This window comes from Carcharhinus amblyrhynchos, chromosome 24 (assembly GCF_965287045.1).
Source record: "Carcharhinus amblyrhynchos chromosome 24, sCarAmb.v2.hapA, whole genome shotgun sequence".
Lineage (NCBI taxonomy): Eukaryota > Metazoa > Chordata > Chondrichthyes > Carcharhiniformes > Carcharhinidae > Carcharhinus > Carcharhinus amblyrhynchos.
Genome location: NC_137347.1, coordinates 19267627 through 19277944, shown reverse-complemented (window position 1 = coordinate 19277944; position 10318 = coordinate 19267627). Strand labels below are relative to the sequence as shown.

Here is a 10318-nt window from a genome sequence, read left to right as displayed (position 1 = left end):
GCAGCCTCACCAGTGCCCTATACAGTTGCAGCAAGACCTCCCTACTTTTATATTCAATCCCCCATTTATTCAATCCCCCATTCAATCCCCAACTTATCACCGAAGAGTAGCTCACGTTGTTATACCCACAAGATCTGTGATGGTTTTCTGGGTGGCACAGCAGTTGAAAGCATTTGCCTCTGGTATTATGTAGCAGTCTCTGCTTTTTCATCCCATTTCCTTCCAAAACATGTGTCAAACAGATGAAAATGCAATAGATGTTGATGCCCAAGAGCTGGTAGCAGTGAGAAAGTCATGCATATCTTTCCAGTTCAGAAAAATAAGGATGAAGTTCAAGTGCAAGGATGTGAAATGTTCAGTCAGGATCTGATCATTTGGGATTATTAGTTGATCTCCAACTATGTTATTAATGAAAATAGAATCTTCTGGACTTTGGGAGCTGACACTCTGATTATAGCCTCCAACTCTCAAGACATTTATGGTGCCATTTAAACATCCAGTGGATTTTTGGTCTTCCCCAAGTATCTTGTAGCTTTTTCTTATTGAAAACCTGTTAAAATTCCAACATGTAACTTTATGTGGTTAGCTTAACTGTCAGCTGCACCTTTTCAATGCCTGGGATTATTTTAGATTTGATTGGTTCCTGCTAACCAGGCAAGCAATAATTATATGAATGGATCAATCACTAAACAAAAAGTGAGAACCTTCTTATTGAAGCAAAGAGCAGACAGGGCTGGGCAAATAATATCGGCCTGTGACTAAGGTCTGGATCTCCCCACCCTTGAGATGGGTAGCGGCAATCAGGAACGTTCAGGATTCAGCCTGTCCACCTCAGAAGAAAGAGCCCACAAAGGCAAGGTTTTCATTGCGAGAGTCAGGCCGGCTAACATGGGGTGAGGTTTGGCGGCTGCAGCAGGGGCTGCTGGCTGTGGAGGTGGACTGTTTAAAATTGAACCTCATTATGTATACTGAGAGCCCAGACAACTATTACACTTGTTGATAAAGGGTCTGCATGACAGACACTTTTACTAGCTTGGAGCAATTCAGCAAAGGAGAAAGTTTTCAATGACTCACTTTATTTCAGAGTTTTTTTACACATCCTAGTTTCACTGCAGGGGATATTGGACATTGAAGTGCCATGGCTTAGCATGGGGGTTATTTGGAACCATGGCAGGTGGCCTGCCATAGGGAGCATGAGTGACCATGAGAGGGGTGGGGTGATGGATGGATGGGCAGAGCTTAGCATTCCCAACCGCCACACAACTACCTATTTATTGATGCACAAATGAATTCCCAGTTAATACCCCAAACCTGGATACAATTAAACACCCAATTAAGATCCAGTTAACATTGGCATCCTTATTCACAGTGTTGATCCAATTCTAAGCTTTAAAACAAGTTATTCTTCTTTCCTGGACCTTGTTGCGAGATCCTTCTCGAAGCAGGTATTGGTCAGTTCACATGACATCTCAAACCAACACTGGGATCCAACAAAGATATAGGCCGGAAATTTACCGCTGCCCTCTACGGGACTCGATGCGGGCAAAGGGCAGACAGTGCGAAGGTCCATTGACCTTGGGCAGAATTTTACAGTTTTGGCACGAGCAAGGCCATAAAATACCACCCATTGAGCATGGAAAGCTAGGTGTTGGGAATCCCTGACCATGGTGTAATCCTATTAACATTTGCCTTGTAAGGGGAACACTGGGGATCTATCAACTTCTTCAACTGGTTCCCTGCCATTTTCTTTTTGGTTCTGTCAAGTCCTGTCAGAATTATGATTGATATCAGGTGAATCCTTGTGGATTTGCAGTGCCCCTGTGTTTATTTGTTATGCAGGTACCGTGGGCAAATTTGTGTTAACCGCCCAATTTCACATTCTATTGACTTCAGTGGAGTCAAATATCGACAGTGTGCATGTGTGTGCGTGTGCATCTGTGTGTGTGCATGCGTGCGTGCACATGCAGGGGTGGAGGGAATTATAAATCCCCAAAAAAGCCTCATTTCTGGTATGACGTCTGGACAATGCCATAGTCTGATTTTTTTTTGGTTCAGTGCAATCTGTAAATGTAATCTGCAAAGAAAGAGCACAAGTTCAATAGAAGTATCTAAATACTGTCTAAAACATTTATTTTGGATGTACGGTTTTTATTTGTTCAATTTGAGAGCATTTTATATTTTAATACAGAAATGTGGAATATTGTAGGTTTCTGATTGGTATTCATTTCATTGTTTATGCAAACTATTTTCTGAATTAATTATTGATGATTTTCATTATGAGACAACAGAATAGCACACTTCATTGTCAGAGACAAGTTTACTTGTGCAATAAAGTATACCTCACTGGAACATGTCCTTTATGTTCAATTTTATCATGCGAACACTGAAATATATTTTAATTGTATTAAATTTTTCATGTCATGTGGTCATGAAGATAAGGGAATGGTAGTCGTTTGATTTATTTTTTATTTGTTCATGGCATTGCTGGCCAGGGCAGCATTGATGACCCATCCCTAATTGACCTTGAAAGAAAGTATTTTAATAGTCCACCATATTGACTGTGGGTCTGGAGTCACATATAGGCCAGGCCAGGTAAGGACAGCAGATTTCCTTCCCTAAAGGACATAAGTGAACTAACTGGCTTTTTACAACAATTGGAAATGGTTTTGTAGTCATCATTAGGCTTTTTAATTGAATTGTTGAATTATTGAATTTAAATTTCACCACCTGCTGTGGGATTCAAATCCAGGTCCCCTAAGCATTACCCTGGATCTCTAGAATACTAGTCCAGTGACAATACCACTAACCCACCATCTTCCCTCAAGCATGGAACAAGTTTTCACTATTTTGCAACCAGTATGGACTCTGATCAGATATAATACTGCCAGATACAGGCTATTATTTCAGTTATGGCCTCTTAACAGTGTGAACCCAACTTCCGCCACCCACCCCACCCCCCCTTCTCCCTCTGCCCTTCCCCCTCACCGCATCATTCATCATTGCAGCTTTATCTGCACACACTGGAAGTGTTGCTTCTTCTGCAGCTCATATTTCATGAGGAACGCACGATCCACATGTACTGTGTCATGTATTAGGTATGAAGCTGTCTGTTGTGACAGTGCCACTGAGAACTTTGTTTCTTTCTTTGTACAATTTTATCTGCAAGGTGCTGACTTACACTGGGATATTGTACATCCGTAGTTACTTCTTAAAATAACCATTTGTTGCACGTGAGTACACACAGTGAGTGGTGGCTGGTAATTTAACCAAAAGAGAGCGGCCTCAGCTGAGCATACCCCTGCCCCTATTCCAAATTCATTCGTCAGCAGTTTTCAGAAGTGACTGGACTGATTCAGAACTGGGAACTCGCTCGGATTTTCAATTTGAATTCCCTGCAGACAGCCTGGTCAATATTGTTTTAATCAGAGATCTCTCTGATGCTTTATGAGTCTGTTTTGTCAATACCAAATGAGGCAGGGTATGGAACTGCTGAGACAACATGGGATTCTGTGCTGGAATGTATCCCAAGTTTTGAGACTGTATATCCAGTTGAACTGATTGGGGATATTTTATTTGCCAACTAAGGCCTTATCTGCAGGACCAACATGTCCGAACAGAGCAAATTCAGTTTAACTACATGTAATTATAGGATGTTCCTGATTGAACATAAGAACATAAGAACATAAGAAATAGGAGCAGGAGTAGGCCATCTGGCCCTTCAAGCCTGCCCCGCCATTCAATAAGATCATGGCTGATCTGTCGTGGCTCAGTTCCACATTCCCGCCCTCTCCCCATAACCCTTAATCCCCACTCTTATCAAAAACCCATCAACCCGCGTCTTAAAAATATTTAGCGAGGCAGCCTCCACCACCTCATCAGGCAGAGAATTCCAGAGATTCACCACCCTTTGAGTGAAGAAGTTCTTCCTCAACTCCGTTCTAAACCACCCCCCCTTTATCTTGAGGCTGTGCCCCCTAGTCCTACTGTCCTTTCTGAGCGGGAAGAGTCTCTCCACCTCTATCCTATCCATTCCATTCATCATCTTATACGTCTCAATGAGATCTCCCCTCATTCTTCTAAACTCTAACGAGTACAAGCCTAGTTTATTCAGCCTCTCCTCATAGCTCAACCCCCTCAACTCCGGCATCAGCCTAGCTGCCAGTGCATTTGGAAGGATGCATTCCATAATTCCATCCTTTTGTAATTAGGATAGTTAGTAATTAAAGGAGACTTTTTATGAAAGTTGACAAGAGGACATATCAGAAACATAGAGGCGAGCATGTCTGCTTTGTAGCCGACATTATTTGTGGTTCATTCATTTTAATTTTCCAATTTCAATTTTATTATATGGAATTACAGAGGTCATGGCAAATAATATCCTATAACTTTACTAATTTCTCTGTAAAATTGCAGTCCTGTTATTTTGATCATCCATTAACTCAAAGAGGTAATAGACATTCCTGCTAAGAATCATAGGCCTGGATTCTGCCAAAAAAATTCTCCAAGTTCCTAATGTGCGGAAAAATGGGAGTAAATCCCATTGGTTTTTTTAACCATGATTTCCAGAATGAATGCCTGACACTCTGTGCATCACAGACTGCTTAGAGGGATTCACTCTGGAATTCTGTGGGCGGATCCTATTCCTGCCCGAGAAGCTGGCAGTGTAGCACTGAGCGGACCATTTCTCATGCGCTGATCTGTCGGCATGGAGCTCAGCGCATGCATAGTGGACCACCGTCACTGTCCATCTGACCCCCACCCTCCGGCCAGCTTCGATCTCCTCCACCTCCTGCTGACCCTGCCACACGGTACTGCCTGATGCCCAGTGGGCAGTGTCAAGGTGCTCCTTAGGCAGTGCCAGTTTGTCTTTGGGCAGTGCCAGGGTGCCAGGCTGGCACTGCCCAAAGGGCACCCCCCTTTCTTCCAACCTCCTGGTGTGGCCTCAATGGCCTCTCTTCCCTCCAGCGAAGCTGATTACGAGAAAAAATCTTAGTGCTGGAGACATGTGGAGGCTGTGATCGCCAGCAGGGAGAACTACCCCCATAGAATTCCTACAATGCAGAAGACCCCGGCACGTTCAAACCTGTGGCCCTTTGAGTGGGTGTATGGTTTGGCGTGGCTATGTGGCGTTCTGGGAGCGGGTCCAAAATGTCTGTAAACCTGCCGACCTTTATGAGGTCCTGAGAACAGCGCTGTTCCCTGATCCTTAGGTGCGGCCAGGGCTAACTGGTCAAAGGTCATGATCTGTCCTCCAGCCTTTAGAATGTGGTGTCGAGTGACATCAGTCACTCGGAGAGCACAGGCATTAAGCTTGGGGACACCCCAGATGCGAACATCGTCCGTTATGGATCCCACAACCACAGCTGTCATCCCTTCATGCCCAGGCATTTTCATCTTGCGTATCAGGCAGGCCAGGGACAGTGGAGGATGGTTGGTGCTTCTCATAAACAGATGCCTCAGGACAACTTTGTTGGAGGGAGCATTTGATCACCTGGCCAGGAACCTGTATAACTTGACCAGCAGCAGCAAATAGATGACTTGGCTCTTCGACTCCTTCTTGCACACTTTGCGGTCCTTGTTGTGGCGGATGTTGACTCCCATCTTGGTGTCGCTGAGGGAGAACAGGACAATTTCCAGGAAACACTTCCTTGGTGTACATGTAACAAAATCATAAACTTGTTTATTAAGAACAGGTCTAAGAATTGTTACATTGTGCAATCATTGGCTAGAATTTTACTGGTCCTCCTGCCATGGGAATCAGAGGGGGTGAGAGGCGGAACATGGGAAAGTCCATTGACCTCAGAAGGGATTTTACAGTAGCAGAACATAATGGTACAGAAGGAGGCCATTCAGCCCCTCAATTCCATCCCATCTCTATGTCGAGTCAGTCCCATTCCTTCAGCATATCCCCACAGCCTTGTATTTCCCTCATGTCCATCTAACTTCCTTTTGAAAATATTGACCGTTTCCACTTCCGTCACTCAAAACAGCGAGCTTCAGCTCATTAACACTCAACGTGGAGTCCTTCCGCACATTCCCCGTTATATCTCTTAGACAAAAAAAAACTTTAAATCTGTGTCCCTTTGTCCTTGTCCCATCAACGAATGGGAAGTTTTGCTTTGGCTACCTTAACTAAACCTGTAATTGTTTTGTACACCTCTTTTGCATTTCCACTCCATTTCCTCTATTCCAAGGAAAACAATCCAAATTTCTCTAACCAAACCGATTAGCTAAAATCCCTCATCCCAAAGGAAATCATTTCTTCTCTCAGAAACTGGTATCGGAGGACATTTTGCAGAACATGAGTTTCCATTACCCTGCTTCAACAGCGTACCTCATCAGCAGCTTTGAAGAAACACCCTCATTGTACAAACATTTATTTCTCCCGGAACAAGTATTTGTGCAGTTTTTCTCCGAAAGCAGCAACTTTGTGACAAATTTGGGATAATTTATACCCATTTGGAAAAACATTTATTCTGCTGCAGTTTCTTTTAGATCCGACTCTTACAGTCTAGGAGAGACACCGTGAACAATCTTGAGGTACTATTATCAACAGGTGCATTTCACAACCTTCAGGAGTACTTTCAAACTTATTTTCTCCAGTTAGTTGTCATGACAATGGATCATGGCCCAAATTACATACAGACATACTGAACTTTGAAATGAGAGGTGCTGTTTTTGAAAAGGAACATACAAGCAGAAACTGGCCGGGACTGCATTAGCTGGAAATCTGACATGGATTTTACTCAGTCCTGAAAGAGAAAATGGAATATTGAAGCATTTTTCAGGCAAAGACGTTTCAAAGTCAAAATTGAACTATAATCTCCTGTGAAAATAATGGAAGTTGATTACCATTTCAGCCCAAACTACTAACATCCCGCGAGTAATATTCCAGACATGTTTGTGGCTTTCCCCTTTCCTGGAATACACAAGAAAAGGGGTTAAAAATCCAACAGCAATTCTGATTTCTGTATGTTAATCTGATATTATAGTTGCACTATACTAATGTGCACTGTGGGGATTACAGCTGAAGAACATTGATCAGGTGCACCTGCCAGTTGCAGGTAAAGTCTTGCTCTCTCTGATTGCTGGAAGCAAAGCCACACATTGAAAGGAAATAGGACATCTCCTTTCAGTTAACCTGTAGAACAAAGGATCTCCGAATTGACTACCAATTGCCAAAGTCAACGCTACCAGAATCACTAAACCTCACAACGATTCACTATCTACTCCACATGGATAAATCAAAGACAAATTCATATTTTAAAAAAGATTTTCACACTCACTTCTCATTTCTCGTTTATTTGTATGGATGTTTCATTTTATTACATTCTTCTTGCATTTTATTAACGAATAAATACACTATTTATTTAACTCAAGGAGGCCTGGTCAAATTGGCTCCTTTTAAAACATAATTATATTTTAGACTGGGAATGGCACAGTTGTTAGCACTGCTGCCTCACAGTTCCAGGGACCTGGAGTTCAATTCCCAGCTTGGGTCACTGAGTGTGTGCGGTTTACACGTTCTCCCTGTATATGCGTGGGTTTCTTCCAGGTGTTCAGGATTCCTCCTACAGTCCAAAGATGTGCGCATTAGATGCATTGGTCATGCTAAATTGACTCTTAGTGTCCTGGGATGCATAGGTTAGGGGGATTATTGGGGTAAATATGTGGGATTTATGTGGATGGGGCCTGGGTGGGATTGTTGTCGGTTTTAGGCTGATGGGCTGAATGGCCTCCTTCTGCACTATAGGAATTTTATGGGGGCGATTCTCCCATCGTGACCCACAAATTTTTTGGCAGGTCAGGTCAGGAGGTGCACATATTGGCCATTTCATGGGTTCCCCGCGAGTGTTTACGCATGCATCTCCCAACCAGAAAATAATGGCGCCACCGGCACTGCACAGAAAACCAGCATGCCCCTAATTTGCATTACTTTCCATAACTTCATAGCTTAGCATGTCATTATCGGGATCGACACAGCAATCTCCGTTCATATTTGCGTCTCCCACCTTTTGACATGATGTCACTTTGGTGCGAATCAGAGTAGGTATATAAAAGTCTCAACCTGGCGCGGCAACCTTGAACTGGTGTGAGGAGGTGACTGCTGCTGGCTGAGCATGGGGGATGTTGCAGGCAGGCCCTGGAGATGCCTGATGAGTTTCTTCCTCCGGTCTTCAGGCACTGGCCCATGGATAGACCTCCTTGTACCTGAGCCCTCGGATGTGCCGTCTCCACCTGATGTGCATCAGGGGCTGTGATGTACTCAGCAGTTCGTGACCTAGAAACCTCAATACTAAAAGGTACCCACCATGGTGATAGTCTCTGTGTTGGTGGGTTGTGTGGTACATGCTGGTGTCGCTTCAATGGTGCTGCCCACGGAGGATCCCTCTGAGGTGTCATCCGGTGGTCATGTGCAGTTTGTTCCAGAGCAGCTGGGATGGCGGCAACACCCAAACGGCTGGGTTCCTCTGTGTCCAGAGCTGCAATAAAGAACACACATTAGGGGAAGGGGAGCAAAACATTCTATGCAGCATCGCACTTACTAAGAGGAGAACCTACGGTTAGTGTATTCTTCTGCTCAATTGCATGCTGGATGCCAACCTGACTGTCGGTGACCATCACCCTTATCAGCTCCACGTAGTGAACAGTGGTTAGCACTGCCGCCTCACAGCACCAGAGACCTGGGTTGGATTCCCAGCTTGGGTCACTGTCTGTGTGGAGCTTTTACATTCTCCCCGTGTCTGCGTGGGTTTCCCCTGGGTACTCCTGTTTCCTCCCACAGCCTGAAAGATGTGCTGGTTAGGTGCATTGATCTGAACAGGCACCAGAGTGTGGCGACTAGGGGAATTTCACAGTAACTTCATTGTAGTGTTAATGTAAACCTTACTTGTGACTAATAAATAAGCTTTAACTTTAATGCTGCAACTTTATAAGACCCTTGTCAGACCCCACTTGGAATACTATGTGCAGTTCTGGTCACCTCACTACAAGAAGGATGTGGAAGCTATTGAAAAGGTGCAGAAGAGATTTACAAGGATGTTGCCTGGATTGGGTGGCATGCCTTATGAGGATAGGTTGAGGGAGCTAGGTCGTTTCTCCCTGGAGAGACGAAGGATGAGAGGCGCTGGGCCAAAATGTTTGAACTCCCTTCCTAACAGCAGTGTGGAGGTACTTACATCACATCCAATTAGGGATGGACAATAAATGCTGCCCTATGAGCGATACCCACATCCCGTGATGGAATAAAAAATCCATTCACAACAGATAATTTCTACTATAGTACTACCTATAATACACAGAGTTATTTGGCACTTTAGGAAATAAATGTTCAAGCAGTGTTTTACCTGAAGTCTATGCGATGGCCCAAAATGTTCTTGAATGTCTCTAATTATGGACTTTGCTCCTGTTTATTGAGGTACAAGCTTCTATTTAGCCTAAATTGACATACTTTCATAATTATCGTGCGCTTTTAACACAAGATAGCAGCTCGAGATGAGGAACAGCAAACTGCAGTATCATTAGCGTTCACTTTGAAAAGGAAATACTAGGGCATGAACTTCCTCAGTAATTGAATACTGTCACCAACTGCCCAGAAACTGCCCTTCATTAGAAGTCTTTGAAAGTGTCTTTGGGATGAGTGGCAATGTCTTCTTTCCAGCGAAGATTGTATGATTTTCTCCAGTGATTAAGATAATCAGTGAAAGTACAAAGCCTCCAAGCATTAACCCTTGTGCTGAAAAACCAATGCTCTCTGCACCTTGCATAACTCAAGAAATTCTCCTAACCGCCGAATTAAAATGCCATAACTTATTTTGTGCATGTTGATATATATTAATGACCTGGGTATACACGGCACAATTTCAAACTTTGCGGGTGATACAAAATTTGGAAGCATTGTGATCAGTGAGGAGGACAGTGTAGAACTTCAAAAGGGCAGATTGGTGGAATGGGCTGACAAACGGCAGATGAAATTTAAAGCAGAAAAGAGTGAAGTGTTTCATTTTGCTGGAAAGAACAAGTGGAAACAATATAAAATAAAAGATTTAATTCTTAAGGGGAGCTGAAGCAGAGTTACTTGCGAGCACACGTGCACAAATTATTGAAAGTGGTAGGACACGTTGAGAGAATGGTTAATAAAGCATCCAGCATCCTTGGCTTTATTAATAATGTGATAGATTATAAGAGTAAGAAAGTTATTACGGAAAAAAGAGGCATACCATCGAAGATTTTCACCCTGCCTTTATCAGGACAGATTTGCAAGAGTACCAAATCTCAAAGGAAACAACAATTTCTACTCTATGAGAAGAAGGTACTG

The 10318-nt window shown here is 43.5% G+C and overlaps 1 pseudogene; it reads right to left on the bottom strand.

Moving 5' to 3' along the window:
* Positions 1 to 5034: 5034 nt before the first annotated feature.
* LOC145357711 (large ribosomal subunit protein eL18 pseudogene) lies at positions 5035 to 5601 on the bottom strand (annotated as a pseudogene).
* Between the last annotated feature and the right edge of the window lie 4717 nt (positions 5602 to 10318).